This window comes from Sarcophilus harrisii, chromosome 2 (genome assembly GCF_902635505.1).
Source record: "Sarcophilus harrisii chromosome 2, mSarHar1.11, whole genome shotgun sequence".
Lineage (NCBI taxonomy): Eukaryota > Metazoa > Chordata > Mammalia > Dasyuromorphia > Dasyuridae > Sarcophilus > Sarcophilus harrisii.
Genome location: NC_045427.1, coordinates 482,584,130 through 482,603,379, shown reverse-complemented (window position 1 = coordinate 482,603,379; position 19,250 = coordinate 482,584,130).

Here is a 19,250-nt window from a genome sequence, read left to right as displayed (position 1 = left end):
AGAAGGTGAGAGCTGAGGATAGTTAAGGAAGTCTCCTTAGAGGAGGTGTAAACTGATGTTATTTTTTTAAGAATTTGGATAGTCAGAAAGGAGGGGAAGGGCATCCACCTTTTTCAGACATGGTGAAGGAGGTAACAAACATCAGGAGAAAAGGTAAAGGCTAGGGAATGATTATAATATATTCAGGGGACCCGTAGTAGAGTAAAGCCTACTGGCGCTACTGGATATCATGACCAAAGGGTCTTCTCTATAGAATTTGTAATGTTTCAAGGTAAAACTGTGGTATCACGTTGAACATTTAAAAAAAAACTCAACCTCTTTAATATTTCATTTAGAATTGTTCAGTCATTTTTCCATTTTGTCCAACTCTTCGTGACCCTGTTTGGGTTTTCTTGGCAAAGATACTAGAGTGGTTTGTCATTTCTTTCTTCAGCTCATTTTGAACTGAGCTTGAACCATGAGACAAACATGGTTAAGTGATTGGTCCAGTGTCACACAGCTGTGTGTGCCTGAGGCCAGCTTTGAACTCAGAAAGATGAGCTTTTACATGTTATTTTAAAATTTAAATGTATATTTTAAGATTAATAAGTTACCAAGAGTATCTCATGGGAGCCCCTAAAATAGGATGTTTCTTTTTAAATCTATCCATAATATTCCCATTAGTCCTGGCTCTTATAAGGGTTACAGAAGATCTGTGTTCATTCTCTTAATCCTACCTTCCTAGGGACCCTTACTATTCAGTCATATGTTGAATCCATCAATTGTTGGGCTTTCAGGTTCTTTGGGGACTGTGGAAGAGGAAGAAAAATGCTACAATATCAGAAGGAAAGGTCCTTAGGCTAATCATTTCTGCCTAAACTTGGGGGCCTTCCCAACAGGAACTTCATGTGTCCATTGGATATACTTTAGCAGTAGATGGAGAGACAACTAAGGTCAAAGGGTAGGGATTCATGAGAGGAAAAGTTGCATTAGTGACAGTAGGGAGAAATCACAAAAGGCAAAAGAGTTTGGATTTTACTCTGCTAAATAATGATAATCAGAAGCTACTAAGGATTTGGGGAGAGAAGTGAACAAATACAGCCTTAGGATTAATTTGAGGAGTATTTCCTACTGACCATATCTTTTTTTTTCTATTATCAGCTTTCTTGAACATTTATTTATTGCCTACGATAGATTAGGTCTTACCCTTAAGAGTTTATAGTATAATCATTCCTCAATTGATAAATGGTCAAAGGATATGAACAATTTTCAGATGATGAAATTAAAGCCATTTACAGTTATATGAAAAAAGGCTCTAAATCACAACTGATTAGAGAAATGCAAATTAAAACAATTCTGAGGCATTACTTCACATCTCTCAGATTGACTAAGATGACAGGAAAGGATAATGATAAATGCTGGAGAGGATGTGGGAAAACTGGACACTGATGCATTATTGGTGGAGTTGTAAAATGATCCAACCATTCTGAAGAGCAGTCTGGAAGTATGCCCACAGGGTTATAAAACTGAATACCCTTTGACCTAGCAATGCCATTACTAGGTTTGTATCCCAAGAAAATCATAAAGGAGAAAAAAGGACCCACATGTGCAAAAAATGTTTGTGCCAACTCTTTGTAGTAGCAAGAATTGAAAAAGGAGTAGATACCCATCAGTTGGGGAATGGCTGAACAAGTTGTGGTGACATGAAGATAATGGAATATTACCTTCAATAAAAAATGATAAATAAGCTTCTTATAGAAAGGTCTGGAAAGATTTACATGGACTGATGCTGAGCAAAACAAGCAGAACCAGGAACACATAGTATATAATAACAGCAAGAATGTGCTATGATCACTTATGAGAGACATGAGTAGTGCAGTGATCCAAAGGAATCCCAATAGACTTTGGACGGAAAATGCTATCTGCAACTAGAGAAAGAACTAAGAGCTGAATGTAAATCAATATATACTATGTTCACTTCTTTTTTCTATTTTTTTAATCTCTCCCATGGCTTTTCCTGTTTGCTCTGATTTTTCTCTCCCAACATAATTCATAAAACAATGTGCATTTAAAACAAACTTAAAAAACAGTTATAGCATAGCTCATTGATGTCAATCTCAAATAGAACTGGGGGTCACTAGGCTGCATCCAAGGGTCCCCTTTCCCAATTACATTTTTATCTAGTTCAGGCTGTGCAAGGAGTATTGAGAACTACTTTACCTCTGGTCTAACTGGAAAGCAGGATGGGTGGGCAATTCTGCCTCTTGAAATTCCTGGTTTCCTTTAAAATTCAGTTGGAAGTTTCTATGTGAAGGTTTTATTGATTCCCCCACCACTTACTGACACTCTTTCAAAACTACCTTGTATTCTTTTTTTCCCCTAAGGCAATTGGGGTTAAGTGACTTGCCCAGGATCACATAGCCAGGAAGTGTTAAGTGTCTGAGGCCAGATTTGAACTCAGGTCCCCCTGGCTTCAGGGATGATGCTCTATCCACTGCACCACCCAGCTGCCCCCCTTGGATTCATTTTATGCAGATGTATTATCTGCATATGGCTTACCATTTAGAACAGAGGCTCCCTGTGGGCACTGTTGCACTTCAGTCTTGTAGCTCTAGAACTTAATAGCAGGCTTTTGGGTAATGTTAGATAAATATTCGATTGGTTGGTTGAAGGGCGGGTTCATTTATGGAAATATAGAGAAGAGAGGTAGTGAAGGCCCTTGAATGCCAAGCTCAAGAGTTTTTACTTCTGTGTTTGGGTTATGTATTTTCTATGTCTATTTGCCCATCAAAGTACAGAATCCCCAAGGTCAGGGACTCCATCTTTTCCTTGCTTAGTGATTTCCCATGGGGATCTACCTGCAGTAGGTGCTCGATCCATGCTGTCGCCTGGATCAGCTCCCTGCTGACTTCCTTGATTAGAATGAGATGCAGCTAGTTCAAGGTCTCTTGCTTCCTTCCCCCTCTCTACTCCAGGTTTGTGGTTCTTGGCTTCTTAGCTCTTGGAGCCCCTTTTTGTCCCTCTTTCCTTCCTTGTCTGCTTCCCTTGAAGCAAAGGCTTCATTTAACTCAGGGCTCCTCCTCTTCTTCCTGGGCCTGTGTCGGGGGTGGGATGTTCATCATTCCAAACTTTGAGATGGGTACCCAGAAAGCCATTAATTGGAAAGCAAAAGGGACCTTAATGGCTGGAAGTACTTTCTACTGCCCCCAAAGGCAAGCATGGGGTTTGGGGGTACAGGCCAATATGGAGATAGAGGGAAAAGGATTGGAAAGGTGGGCAGAAGACTGGTAGGCAGTAGAGCATCTAGACTGGGTCTTATACTAGAAGACCAGAACTAGAATTAACTGGAAACCCTCCAGTCTCAGTTTTGTTCTTTGAAATTTTGCATAGGTAAGACTTACTGAGCAAACTCAACATAGTCTAACATGGACTAATTTTTCCATTAATGAGAAGGAAAGACTAGGATGCTTCTATTACTACCCTAACTGCTACCCTGTGTGTTCTTCTCCATCCCCTCAGGAGCAGTCTGTGTAAGATCCTCTTTTGACTAATTCAGGGACCTAAGTTGTAATGAGTTAAGAGAAAGATTTGTCTTATTAGACCAGGAGGGGTCTTTAACCTTTTTTGTCTTATGGATCCCTTTGGCAATCTAGAAAAACCCATGAACCCTTTCTCAAAATAATGTTTTTAAATAAAGGAAATAATAAATTTCAGTTAGAAATTGATGAACATAAAGTTGTAATTTTTTCCTTTTCCAAATTCATGGATGCCTTGAAACTTAGCCACAGTCCCAGATTGAGAATCCCTGTACTAGAGGTCCTCTCGCTGAAACAATTATTGAAACTGTGTCTGTGGTTGCTGTCCATTTCCCTTTTTAATGCCCTATATTCACATAGCTAAGCTTTGAACCAGTAGATACATTTTTTAACCTTTCTGCACCTCAATTTCCTTATCAATAAAATAGGAATAATAGTGCCTGTAGTTATATACACAGATCGCTATAATATAGGATGTGAGAATTTGATGAGAGTGGTATCAGAAATAAATGATAAAAGGAATATGAGGAGAGAGAATTAGAGGCTGACTGCTTAAGGAAGGTTTCACATCAGGGGTGGGATTCAAAATGTGCCTGGAAGGATAACAGGGTTTTGATAGGTAAGAGTGAGGGGAAAGCAGGCAGGGAGCAATACTATAAGAGAAGGAGTAACAGTATAAGAGAAGGCACAGAAAATAACAAACTCTTTTAGTGAAATTATGAAAATTGCTCCAACCATTCTGGAAAGCAGTTTGGAGCTGTATCCCAAAGTCACAAACCTATGTGTATTTTTCACCCAATAATACAATTCCACTAGTAGGCCTGTACACTAAACAGATTTTAAAAAAAGAGGGAAAGGACCCATATGTACAAAAATATTTATAGCAGCACTTTTCATCGTAGCCCAGACCTGGAGACAAAGAGGGTGGCCATCTATTGGGGAATGACTAAACAAATTATGGTATATGAATGCAATGGAGTATTATTCTGCCATAAGCAATGATGAAATGGATAGTTTCAGAGGAAACTGGGAAGATCTCTATGAAATGATACAGGGTACAGTGAACAGAACTAGAGGAACAATTTATATAATGACAACAACATTAAAGAGAAAAATAAATTTGAAAGCCTTTAGAACTCTGATCAATGCAATGATAATGCACAGGTCCAGAGGACTGAAGATGAAACATGCTACCTACCTCCTGCCAGGGGGGTGACGGACTTAAAATACAGAACAAAACATATATTGTTGATTATGGCCAATGTGGGAATTTATTCAGCTGGACTATGCATATTTGTTATGAGGGTTTTATTTTTCATTTTAAAAATAGTTTAATTGGAAGGGCAGTCAAAGGGATAGAAAGTAAATGCATGTAGAGGGGAAGGAGGGAAGAAAGGAAGGAAGGAAAAAAAGAAGGAAGGAAGGAAAGAGAAAAGGAAGGAAGGATGGAAAGAAGAGGGAGGAAGGGAAGGAAGAAAGCAAGCAGGGAAGGAAGGAAAAAAGAAAGTAGGAAGGAAGGAAAGATGGGAGGATGGAAGGAAGGAAAGAAGGATGGCAGGAAGGAAAAAAGGAAGGGAGGGAGGGAGGAAGGAGGGAAGGGGGAAGGATAGGACAATAGGAGTATAAAAGGAAGGAAGGAAGGAAGGAAGGAAGGAAGGAAGGAAGGAAGGAAGGAAGGAAGGAAGGAAGGAAGGAGGGAAGGGAGGAAGGAAGGAGGGAAGGGAAGAAGGAGGGAAAAAAGAAGGGAAGAGGGAAGGATGGGAGGATGGAAGGAAGGAAGGGAAGGAGTGAGGGGGGAGGAAGGAAGGAAGGAAGGAGGGAAAGAAGGAAGGAAGGAAGGAGGGAAGGAAGGAAGGAAGGAGGGAAGGAAAGAAGAAGAAAGGGTACTGATAGGGAAAAGTAATTTGTGTATTTTGGGAATATCAAGGATATGTTTGCCTAGATTGGAGTGTGATGTGTATGGTAATATCTGAGGGACAATAGTAATGATGATGAAGAAGATGATGATAGCTAACATCTATATAGTGCTTGCTGTGTGCCAGGCAAGTTCCTTCCAAAGATCTCATTTGCTCCTCACAACAACCCTGGGAGGTGTAAATGGGAGATAAGCCTGGGGCAGATTGCTTGTATAGTATATGTCTGTATGTCTGTCCAGGTAATATTGGGGGGGGGGTCACTGGTTTAAGAGGGCAAGCATCTTCAGGGCAGGACTATCTCCTTAGCCAGCTCTGCCACAAGCCTCTCAGGAGCAAAGAAAACACCATTTGACATGCCTAATGATGCCAGTCATGCCTCCTGCCAAGAATAAAGCTTCTGGCCCAGGGCGACTTAGTGAAAGAACCGTGATCCTGTTAGCATTGCCTGCCCTGAAGGGAAATTCTTTGACACAGGGGTTCCCAGGAAACAAAGTATGACAGCCCACACACACCAATGAACAATCGACTAACAAGCCCAATCAAGAGGGTAAAGGGGACAGGGAGTTTCTTGGGGTCTGGGGGTCAGGGATGTTGGTGTATGTATCAGAAGGAGAGACAAACACAAGTGGCCCAGATTTCCCTGGGGGGTAACTAGAGTGGGGAAAGAGGTCAAAGATACAGGAAGGCACAAGTCAGAAGACTATAGGCACAAAGGTTGGAAGTGAAGGGAAAGGTTGGCTGAGATAATCTTGGGAATAATTTCCAGGTCTGGCATCTTATGCTCTGGGAATCTGGGATGCACCAACTCTGGGGATGGAGATAGAAGGGTAAGCTGGTGGCAAGGGAGGTTGGTGGTCCTGGGCGCTGCGTTCAGGGAGCATGAGAGGAGGAAGAAAGGTGGATTCATCGTTCAGCTAGTTTTCCCCTGTGTATTTTCACTACTTGTAACTTGCTCTAATCAGGTGTCCCAAGTAAGGACTCTCCTAGTGAGGAGGGAATCTGAGAGTCTGGCGGAAGAAAGCATTGGAGACCTCACAGTGAGACCTTAGAAAGCCATTTCTCAGTTTCCTCATGAGTAATTACAAGAGAGTTACCTTGATTACTTCTAAGGTACTTTCCAATCATGTACAGTGGAAAGAGTGTTGATTTTGGAGAAAGATACAAGTTCAAATCCTAGCTCTGTTGTACTCCTGTGTGATCTTGGGCAAATAATCCTTTGGGTCTCAGTTTCTTTATCTATTAAAAAAAGTTGGACTAGATGATCTCAAATGTCCCTTCCATCTCTAAATCTATGATCTTATGACCTATCAAGCAGTAAGCATTTGTAAAACACCTACTATATACCATGCGCAGTCCTAGGTGCTGTAGATACAAAGATAAAACCCAAACAATCCTTGTCTTCAGGGAGTTTACATGGGATTGTGGGAAATGCATATAGATAAATTAGGATGTGCAATATAAATGTAAGGTGTTAGTTTGATTGTTTGGTTAGTTTTTTTGCAAGGATTGGAAAAGACCCCATCTAGCTTTGAGGGAGGTAAGGAGTTCTAAAAGGGTGAGGAGAGGAAGGAGGTAATTCCACATCCTGAGTTATAACCAGAGCAAAAGCACATGGTTGGGAGATGGTATTTTAAGTTTGAAGAACAACAATAAATCCAGTTTTGTTTGATAGAATGTATGATGGGGAGTGATATAAAATAAGCCTGCAAAGATAGGTAGGGACAGGGTGTGAAGGACTTTAAAATGTCAAACAGAGGAGTTTGTAATTTGATCCTAGAGGTAATAAAGAATTCCAATTCCATTCCCTGACTATGGAACCTCTATTCAAAATAAATGAATGAGTGAATGAATAAATAAGCAAACAAAAAGGGCAAGTAGATGGTGCAGTGGCTAGAATTCTGGGCCTGGAATCAAAAAGACTCAAGTTCAAGTTCAATCTCAGACATTTACCAGCTGTGTGAACCTGGACAAATCACATACAGGTTTGCCTCAGTTTCCTCATCTGTAAAATATGCCGGAGAAGGAAATGGCAAACTACTCCAGTATCTCTGCCAAGAAAACCCTGAGTGGGGTCTTGGAGTCAGACACTATTGAAACAACTCAGCAACAACAACATAAACAGAAGCAAGCCTCTTTAGAATTTGGAACCAGACACATGATACACAGTCTTCTCTGTGACTCCTCAACCTTAATTAATTGACGTTATTTCAGAGATAGCAGCACCCAGGCATTGCTTTCTAATCCAACAAACCTTTTACTTTCAACTTGAGAGTTGTCTGGTCCTTCTCCTTGGTGACTCCCAATAAAGTAGTAGAAAAAACCATGGATTTGAGTGAGAAGATCTGGATTTGAAAACTGACTCTGCTACTTGTAACTTTGGACAAATCACTTCATTTCTCTGAACCTTGGTTTCTTCAATTGTCAAAATGAAGGAATTGAATTGATGAGGCTATCTAGGGTCTTTTCGTTCCCCTAAAATAGGTCAGACCCCTCATCAAATAGCTCATAATTCGAGTATTTGTCTAAACATGTGTACAGGCCCCTTTTCAAACTAGCCCATGCCTTGTATCCAACAGGGAGGCTGAGCAGCTTTGTTCCTTTCAGAGGCAGCTTAGCTACACCTAGCTCAGCCAAGAGTAAAATGGGGTTTTATGACATAAAAGGACGGAGAAGAGCTGGCCTAGACCATTTTAAAATGACTCTAAGGTGGATCAGAACCATCCTCAATGGGTTCCCAAGTAGCAGAGAATCAAAGCCTTGTTCAATCCCCATCTTCTTCAGAAAGTCTTTATTTCCTCTGAACTCTTTTAAAAATATTTTTTCATATATTTTTGATGCTTATATCACCTAATTTCCCCGAAAAAAACCTCCTTCCCCTCTCAGAAGGCCAACCTATATATTTTTAAATAAAAAAGAAATCAGCAAAATTAATAAATAATAACAGCTAACATTTATATAGTACTTATTATGTGCCAGGGACCCTTCTAAATTCTTCACAAATATCTCATTTGATCCCCACAACAATCATGGAAGATAAGTGCCATTATCTCCATTTTACAAATGAGGAAACTGAGGCAAAAAAGGTTAAGTGACTTGTCTAAGGTCATTAGTAAGAATCAAAGGCTTGATTTGAACTCAGATCTTCCAAATCTTGTACTCTATTCACTATACCATCTATTTCTATCCCTAGCAATACATAGAAAAGATCTGAAAATATTGTAGTGTTCACTATTAAAGGGTAAGAGTATTTTTTATTTGAAGTTATGCTTGTTCTTTGTAATGCTTTGATTGTTTTGTGGTCTTTCTCCTTACCTTGTTGCAAGCATTGCATTTTTTTTTAATTCTGCTTACTTCATTCTACATTAGTTCATGTAGATTTTCCCTTGCATTTCTGTATTTAGCACATTCGTCATTTCTTATAGTACCACAATAGTGTGTTTTATAGAATTATTCTATATAGTCTAAAGTATAATAACATTCATATGCTACAATTCCCAATCAATAGGCAACTATTTTGTCTCCAGTTCTTTGCTATCATAAATAGTGCTGTTACAATTAAAAAAAAATTTTTTTATTGATTGCTTCCTAGGGTCCTAATAGTAGGATATCTGGATCAAAATGTATAGGCATTTTAGTATATTTATTTGCATAAATCCAAATTGCTTTTCAAAATAGTTGTATTGATTTACAGTCTATCAACAATATACCACTATACCTATCTTCTCACAGTTTTTTCACTATTGACTGTTTCTATCTTCTGTCATCTTTGCCATTTGGAGGTTATGAAGTAAAACTTAGGATTTGTTTTGATTTGCATTTCTCTCATTATTATTGATTTGGAAAATTCTCTTATGTGGTTGTTAATTTGCAATTATTCTTTTGAGAACTGTTGGTTCATATTCTTTGGTCACAGCTATTGGAAAATGACTTTTGGTTTTATACGTATATATATGTATGTATGTATATATGTGTATATGTGTATGAGATATATGAGATTTGAGCAAATAGTAATGAGATATAATAATTATTTATAGATGAGATATAGTAATTATATATCTTAGATAGCAAACCCTTATCAGAGAAATTTGAGTACAAAGTTTTTTCTGCTTGACTCCTTCCTTTATTATCCAAGATGCATTACTTTTGTTTGGGTAGAAGGTTTTCAGGTTTCAAGTAATCAAAGTTTTCTGTTTTATTTTTTGCAGTTGCCTCTATTCTTTGTTTAGTTAAGAAAACAACTCCTACTCATAGGTATAAAATGTATATGATCTACTTCTAACTTTTTAGGATATGGTCCTTAATATTAAGGTCATGCATCCATTTAAAATATATTATTCTGAATTCTTATAACACTACACATTTTATTTATTTAAAATTTCTCTGGCACACAGGCAGGGATGAATACAATATTGATTACATAGAAGAGATATCATTAGTCTATAAAATCATGTCTATGAAAAAATTTTCATGTATAAAGAATTCTATACTACTACTACTATCAATAATGATGATATTCGTAGAGGGCATGAATGGTAAGTGAGTGCAAACTCATACTTACATGTCCCATTATATATAGCCAACTTCAGATCCCAGACTGTCCTCCATATCCCATCCAGTCATCCACTCTGGGCACATTAGCATGATCCAACCTGTTGACACACAACTGTTGGGAAAACTAGAAAGAAATTTGATAGTTACTAGGCATTAACCAACATTTCATACCATATACCAAGATAAGTTTCAAATGGGTACATGATTTAGACGTAAAGAGTATTGTTATAAGCAAAGTAGGAAAGCATGGGGAAAAATAACTGTTAGATCTATGGGTAGGGGTAAAGTTCATAAGCAAATAAGAGATGAATAAGTTCAAAGGAGGCAAAATGGAGGATTTTAATTACATGAAGTTTTAGAATTGTACAAAAAAAACCAATGCAGCCAAAATAAGAAAAAAAGCAAGAAATGGAGGAAAAATTATAGGAAGTTTATCTGATAAAGGTCTCATTTCTCAAATATATAGGAATCTAAGCCAAATTTATAAAAAATAAGAGGCATTTCCCAGTTAATAAAAGGTCAAAGGATATGAGGAGTTTTCAGAAAGAAAAAAAACCCAAAGCCATTTATACTCATGTGAAATTTTTTCTAACTTATTAATAATTAGATGACTGCAAATTAAAATAATTCTAAGATACTACTTCCTACCCTAAATGCCAGAAAATGCCAGACTAAATGTCAGACTAAATGCCTGACTAAAATGCCAGAAAAACAAAATGACAAATGCTGGAGGGGAAATGGAAAATCTATTGGTAGAGCTATGAACTGGTACAATCATTCTGAAGAACAGTTTGAAATTATACCCAAAGAGACCAAAAAAAAAAAAAAAAAAAAAAAAAAAAAAAAAAAAAAAAAAAAAAAAAAAAAAAAAAAAAAAAAAAAGAACTTCTATGTAGAAAACTATTTGTTTCAGCACTTTTTTGTGATAGCAAGGAATCAGAAACCAGGGGAATGCTCATAAAATAGAATGACTGGACAAGTTGTGGGATATGATTGTGTTGAAATACCATTGTGCTGTAAAAGTGATGATGTACATGATTTCAGAAAAACTTAAGAAGGCTTAAATGAAAGATACTATGTAATGTGAGCAGAAGCAGGAGAACATCCAACCATTCTGGAGAGTAATCTGGAACTATGACCAAAGTACTATAAAACTGTACATACCCTTTGACTCAGTAGTGCCATTACTGGGTCTGTATCCCAAGGAAATTATAAAGGAGAGAAAAGGACCTACATATGCAAAAATGTTTGTAGCGGCTCTTTTCGTAGTAGCAAAGAACTGGAAAATGAGCGGATACCCATCAATTGGGGAATGGCTGAACAAATTGTGGTATATGAAGGTAATAGAATATTTTTGTTCTATAAAAAATGATGAACAAGCTGATTTTAGAAAGGTTTGGAAAGATTTACATGAACTGATTCTGAGTGAAACAAGCAGAACCAGGAATACACTGTACATAATAACAGCCAAAATGTGCAATGATCAATTATGAAAGACTTGGTTCTTCTAAGTAGTTCAGTGATCTAAAGCAATACCAATAGACTTTGGATAGAAAATGCCATCTGCATCCAGAAAAATTACTAAGGAAATTGAATGTAAATCAACACATGGTATGTTCACTTCTTTTTTCTGTTTTCTTTTTATCTCATAGTTCTTCCTTTTTGCTCAGATTTTTCTCTTCTAACATGATTCATAAAGCAAAGTGGGTTAAAATAAATAAAAATTAAATTAAAAAAGAAGCAGGAGAACATATATATGCATATAGGATTAGCAATATTATAATGATAATCAACTGTGGAAGACTCAATAACTAATTAATACAAAGATCCACTGTAATTTCAAAGGAATCATAATGAAAAATGCTATCATTCTTCAGATAGAGAACTGATGGACTCAGAGTGCAGAATGAAACATTTTCCCCCTTCTTTACTTATTCTTGTCTTTCCCCCCTGGCATGTAGCTAATGCAGAAAAAGGTTTACATGATTTCACCTGTTCATAATAATGCTTGGCACATTTCTTACCTTCTCAATGAGTGGAGGCAGAAGTAGAAAAAGGAAGAGAATTTTGAATAGAAAATTTTAAAAGAAGAATGTAACAGCAGGATGATTTCAGAGAGGCCTGGAGAGACTTACATGAACTTATGCTAAGTGAAGTGAGCAGAACCAGGAGAACATTATACACAGCAATAACAAGATTATATGATGATCAATTCTGATGGACGTGGTTCTTTTGAACAATGAGATGATTCAGGCCAGTTCCAATGGTCTTGTGATAAAGAGAGTCATCTATACCCAGACAGAGGACTGTTGGGACTGAGTGTGCATCACAACATAACATTCTCACTCTTTTTGTTGTTGTTTGCTTGCATTTTATTTTCTCTTTCATTTTTCCCTTTTTGATTTGATTTTTTTTGCAGCAAGATAATTATATAAATATGTATGCATATATTGGATTTAACATATATTTTTACCATGTTTAACATATATTGGATTATTTGCCATCTGGGAGAGGCAGTAAGGAAAGGGGGGAATTGGAACACAGGGTTTTGCAAGGGTTAATATTGAAAAATTATCCATATATATGTTTTGAAAATAAAAGCTTGAATTAAAAAAAAGAATGCCAGCTTTTTAAGGGCAGGAGTGATCTCACATCTAAATCTGTATATATCTCTAGCATTTAGCACAAAACTTATCATATAGTAAGTATTTCACAAATACTTTCATATGGCATTAAAGGCATAGAAAAAGAAGCTGACTTTTACATAATACTTTTTTACTTTTGCAAAGCACTTTACATACAACATTTCATTTGATTGTCACAACAATCTTCTGAGGTATATTGTATGGTATAGTGAAAAGAAAGTGAAGTCAGAGGGTGTAAGTTTAAATCCTGGTCTTGCCACTTACATCCCCATGTGGTTTTGGACAAATCATTCTTCCTCTTCAGTGTCAGTTTCCTTGTCTACAAAAAGAAGAGAATTGGAGGCCATGATCTCTAACATTCCTTCCAACTCTTAATCGATGAGCCTTTGATTCCCATTTTTCAGATGAGGAAACTGGATTTCACGTGGCTTCTTGTCCTTGGTCACATAGCTAATAAGCGGCAGAGCTAGAATTTAAGCCTAGTTTTTCTAGGTCTAGATTCACTGTTTTCTCAAGTATAAGCAACTGGTATAAGAGAAGGATGAGGAGGGAAAGAAGAAAGAAATAAAATTTCGAAGACCAATATTCAGGACAGGTGAGTACTTGAGAAGACTCTTTAGTGATTGTTATCTTTTAGGTAAGGGCAGCTAGGTGGCTCGGCGAATGGAGAGCCGATCTTAAAGTCAGGAAGACCTGCTTCAGACACTTACTAGCTATGTGACCTTGGACAAGTCACTTAATTCTGTTTGCCTCAGTTTCCTCATCTGTAAAATGAACTGGAGGAGAAAATGGCAAACCATTCCAGTATCTTTATCCAGAAAACCCCAAATGTGTGATGAAGAATCAGTCTTGACTGAAAGAATTAAACAATAAATCCTTAGTTAACCTGACAGAAAGTATGTTAAAGTTTTCCTCAGATGTATGCAGTCTATACTATGCTACCACCACCCCCCCAAGCTTATTAAGTTGTGTTATGCAAAAAGTTTACTTGAGTGGCAAGGGAGAGGATGAGAGAAGAAAGCAATATTGTCTCCCAAAGCCAGAAAATGCATATTTAGCAGCTAGGAGCAGGGTCACAGTGGCTTGCAAGAAACAGAGCTCTTATTTTAGTAAACCTCTGTCAAGATGAGCCCACAGCAAACAGCAAGAAAAGCGTAGGACATTAGCCCTCTCATTTCATCACAGTGAGTCCAAACTAAGCTAAGGAAACCCAGTAAAGTGAACTTTCTGCATCATTTCTGTTCCTTTCTTCTTTCTGGTCACTCTAGGAAAAAGTGGGGAAAGCGTATGATTCAGTTCAATTCAGCAAACCCAGATCCCCAAGAGCCCAAAGCAAAACACCTTTTATAAATCAGAGGTCGGGAAGCAATTTTTATTGAGTCATTTCTGTCGCATCCAACTTTCTGTGACCCCATTTGGGGTTTTCTTGGCAAAGACACTAGAAGGATTTGCTATTTTTCCTTCTCCAGCTCATTTTACAAATTAGGAAACTAAGGGAAATGGGGTTAAGTGACTGCCCAGGGTCCCAGAGCTAGTTAAGTGTCTGAGGCTGGATTTGAACTCAGGAAGAGGAGCAGTGTTCCTGGTCCTCTGTCTGCTTCATTAACTAGCTGCCCCCAGCTGCTACCTGGATTTTAACCGATTTTTTCCTAGAGGAGAGTCGGAGGTGTATCAGATTTAGACTTAGAAGGAACTCTGGTGGTCGTTTAGCCAACATCTTTTCTTATTGGTGAGGAAACTGGAGACCAAAGGAAAGAAGTGGCTTGTCCACAGAGGTGGCCCGTGGCAGGGCTGTGCTATACCGGACTTTGATTCATCCTGTACTAAACAGTCATTAAGCTTGATAATGGAGATGATGATGGGGGGGAGTGTTGGGTGGCCATTAAAACAAAGGGAAAGTATTCTCCAAAGTGCTCAAAGCTTCACAAAATCCAGCCACTCAGGTGTGTGTGCCTAGGACAGGCACCAGCAGCCCATTACATGCAAATAGTAAAGACAATCTTTGAATGCACAGTGCATGGTGACTGAACATGTACAATCTGAATCAAATTGCTTACTGTCTCAGGGAAGAGAGAGGTGAGGAAAGGAGGGAGAAAACTGGGAACTAAAATTTTTTTTTTAATGAATGTTAAAAATTGTCTTTATATGTCATTGGAGAAAAATATTATTTTTTTAAAAAAGGAAATTAGTATATGGGAAAGGACCTTCTTTGGCAAGCCAGAGAGCTAGGAACCGGCAATTAGGCAGGCCACCTTGGAAAGGTTGCCCGTCCCCGACTCGGGATGGACTGGGCTTTCTTATGGGAACATTTTTTTGTGGTCTCATTGCTCCTGGTGTCTTGGTTTAAGTTTCTGAAGAGTTGGGTCTGCAAGTTAGAGCTGTCCATCATTCCAGTGGAGGCCCAAGATCAGCCTCTGAGTGGAGATTGAATCAAAGTGATCCCCCTCCCCAGCTTTGCCCACCCCCACTCCAACATCTCACTCATCCCTGAACCCAAATCCATTTGTTCTGTGCTAATTTCTTCTCTGGACTCAGCCTTTGATTGCAGGCTCTCTTCTGTCATCTCTCATCACTGTTGACAAAGCAAAATATTAAAAAAATAATAAAAAAATAAAAATCCATCCTGTCATTTGGGCTCTCCCCACTCCCATTTGGCAGTACCCCCTCCCGCCCCTCACTATTGTATTACGAGTTTATGTCAAGGTATGTTGGATTCTAAATTAAATGTCAGCCCACTGTACATTTCTGGCTCCAGCTGCAGAAAATGAGCTGCCGGACTTGGACACTCTCCAGTTGTTCAGCTCACCGTGCCTAACACTGAGGTATGACAAGCGCATTGAATCACCATGAGGCAGCCTTCCATGCCACGTGAAGCCACAATAAATTTATTTTTAATGATAAATTTGACTGTCGGAGTTAAGTTGAAACAGCTTTACACTCAGAGCTGACTGCCCTCAGAAACCCTAGGGGGATTAAGAGGTGGAGGGTGGGGGTCCTTATCGATAAAGTAGGAACTTTAAGTCTCTGAACTAGGCAAAGGCCACAGAAGGCTGGGCATGCAGATACCTGGTAAGAATCACTGACATTTATCTAGGTCTGTAAAGCTGAAGTGAATTTTCACAGGTGTTTTCTCATTTAATCTTGAGGCAGAGAAGATCTCTTGAGCCCATTTTACAGATAAGGAAATTAAAGTTCAGAGAGTAACTAACCATTTGACTCAAACCCAATAAGATCATAAATTAAGGAGGGAAACTTGAGTCATCTAGTTCAATTCCTCAATTTATAAATTGAGAAACTGGGGTGTAGAAAGGTAAAAATAACTTGCCTAAGGTTACATAGGAAATAAATAAATGGCAAAGCTGGGATTTTACTCCAAATTTAGTTCCTTCTTTCCTTCCTTCCTTCCTTCCTTCCTTCCTTCCTTCCTTCCTTCCTTCCTTCCTTCCTTCCTTCCTTCCTTCCTTCCTTCCTTCCTTCCTTCCTTCCTTCCATTTTCCCCTCTTCCTTCTTTTTCTTCTTCATCTCACTTTGCTCTCTGTCTCTCTTCCTCTCTCTAACCTTATAAGTAGAGGGAACTCCTGGTGAAGAAACTTCCTCTACCAAACAACTCTGGAATGCATCTTAAAATTTTCCAGCATAAAATGTTGTCCTGTGATTTGCCCAGAATTACATAGTTAATCTGGGTCAAAAGGTAAAACTCGAGCCCGGTCTTGCTGGCTCCAGAGCAGCTCTTTCAGCTAGGCCACGCTGCCTTTTTCCTCTTCCCACTGAGCAAGCTTTCTAACCATCAGTCTGGGGCTCTTTCTGATATCTATCACCCAATCAGCATCTCTCTAGTGACTGCTATTGGTACATAGAGGCAGTTTTAGACTCAGGAGAGTCAAAGAGAAAAATAAAACAATCTTCATCCTAAAGAAACTTAAATTCTGTTGTGAGAAACCACATGAACACTTAGAAGTCATTAGCAAATGTATACAAAGTAAATGGGCAGCTGGGTGCCACATTTTTGGGGGGAGTGCTGTGTCTGGGGTCAGGAAGACTCCTTTTCCAAGTTCAATCGGATCTCAGACACTGACTAGCTCGTTGACCCTGGACCAGTCACTTAATCTAATTTGCCTCAGTTTTCTCATCTGTGGAATGGACTGGAGCAGGAAATGTCAAACTGCTTCGGCATCTCTGCCAAGAAGACTCCAGGTGGGGACGAGAAGAGTTGGTCTGAAATGGCTGAACAGTAACAACCTGCTAAGTAAATGCGAGCTAGTTTGGGGATGGCGATGGGGGACACGGCGGCTGAGGAAAGGCCTGGCTTGGGGAGAAGCTAGGGGTCTGCAGGGCCAAAGGCGAGGAACCGCTGTGTTCTTGGCCCAGGGAGCAGCCCAGGCAAAGGCCCAGAAGATGGAGGTGAAATGTCCTCGTGTGAGAGACAGCAGCACGGTCCCAGAAGGGCTGTAGGACCAGGCGGTCTTTGGGAGGGACTTCAGGCAGCGGTCTGGAGGCCAGAAGGTTTTGGAGGCCTCTGCTTTACAGAGGAGGAACCTGAGACCCGGAGAGGCGAAGGGTTTCTCCCACAGTGACACGGGTGGAGGACGGCAGAACGCATTCAAACCTGGGGTCACACCCAGAGTGGGGACGGGGCTCAGGCTCCTTCCCGCTTTGGGCACAGTCACACCAGGGCGACACTTCCAGGTCAGGCAGTCTCTTCCCAGGCCATCTTCCCAAACCGGTTCTTCCCCCCATTGGGGAGGACACAAAGGCTCCGTGACTGCAGTCGGGCCGGTGTCCTGGAGGAGGTGGATCCCGAGCCTTGGAGTGAAGCACGCTGGCGTGTGTGGTGCGTGGAGGGGAAGGCACTCCGGGACAGCGGGAGCAAAGGGCAAGGCTGGTGCCGCGGCTGGCACAGAGCCCACCGAGCGGAGAGCGAGAGGAAGGGCGTGAGGGTCCTGCAAGCCCAGCTCTGAATCCCTGTCTCAGAGCCCACGCAGGACCGAGGGCACGCTGCACTGCTGACAGGGGCCACCTTCCCTCCGGTGGGGGCCTGGCTGCTCTACCTCCAGCCACCCCCCTCTCCCTCCCCCCAATTACCAGGCCACAAAAGTTACGCTCTTCACAAGCTCACTGGCATGTTAGAGCTGGAAGGACCTCACAGACCAGCTGCCCACGGACCCTGAGCCCTGGAGGTAGGACCCTCGAGGGTCTGTGGAGACGGTCCGGGTTGTCCATGAGCTTGGATGGTACACTGGCCCCGAGTTCCAATTCGGCCTCAGATATTTGCCAGCAGGACAGCTAGATGATGCAATGGTTAGAACACCAGCCCTGGAGTCAGGAAGACCTGAGTTCAAATCCAGCCTCCGACACTTAGCATTTCCTGGCTGTGTGACCCTGGGCAAATCACTTAATTCCAACTGCCTAAATAAACAAACAAAGCCGCAGATATTTACCAGCTGTGTGGCCCTGGACAGTTAACCTATATCTGCCTCAATTCCCTCATGTAAAATGGGAAGGAGAATAGAACATGGTAGGATCAAATGCGATAGTATTTGTAAACTGCTTAGGACAGTGCCTGGCATGTAGTAGGTGCTTAATAAATGCTTGTTCTCTTCCTCCCATTAACCTCTAAATGAAATTTATCATTTCCTTCCATTATGAGTCTAAGCAAAAACTGTGACTTCGCACCTGTGATTTTGTCTCCAATAGAAATCACAGATATTTTTATCTCATGTTTTAGTTGTTGCACATATCTTGAAATATCATTTCACTACTTTGAAATTACTGTAGTTATTAGACCCTCTGCAAGACTGCATGATTGCAGTCTTCCTATCTCCAGACTATATTTCAATATAATTGGTTTCCCTTGTAATTCTATATATTTCATTTTATGCATTAAAAATATTATTCCAAGAAGAAACACGTAGATTGCCAAAGGTATCCGGCACACAAAGAATGCTAAGAATTCCTGATCAGTCTAACCTCACATTTCAGAAAGGATTTTTCCCCCCCTGAAGCAATTGGGGCTAAGTGACTTGCCCAGGGTCACACAGCTAAGAAGTGTCTGAAAGCAAATTTGAACTCAGGTCCCCCTGACTTCAGGCTGATGCTCTCTCCGCTGCATCACCCAGTTGCCCCTAACTTCACATTTCACAGACGAGGAAACCAAGGTCAAGCAATTTGTAGCAGCAAATTTGTGGTAGCGTGATTTTGGACAAGTCACAACCTGTCTGAGTCCGTTTTCTTAAATGTCAAATGAGGGGATTAGATGAGATGATTTTCTCTTTCAGGGGAGTTAGTGGCATGGAAGATGCAATGTCAGGCCTGGAATCAGGATAGAAATTGAATTCAAATCTGGCCTCGGTGACCTATCAGCTGGCTGACCCTGAGCAAGTCACTTAGCCCTGTCTGCCTCAGTTTCCTCATCTGTAAAATGAACTAGAGAAGAAAATGTCAAACTACTCCAGTATCTCTGCCAAGAAAACCTTCAGCGGGGTCAGGAAGAGAGGGATCATGAAGGAACAAGAGATAATCTCTCCCATTTCTAACAGCTACAAACCCATGAATGTATTGAAGGTCACACTGTTAAGAAGGGAGAGATCTGGGGCTTGAAATTACCCAGTTAAGTGCTCTCAACT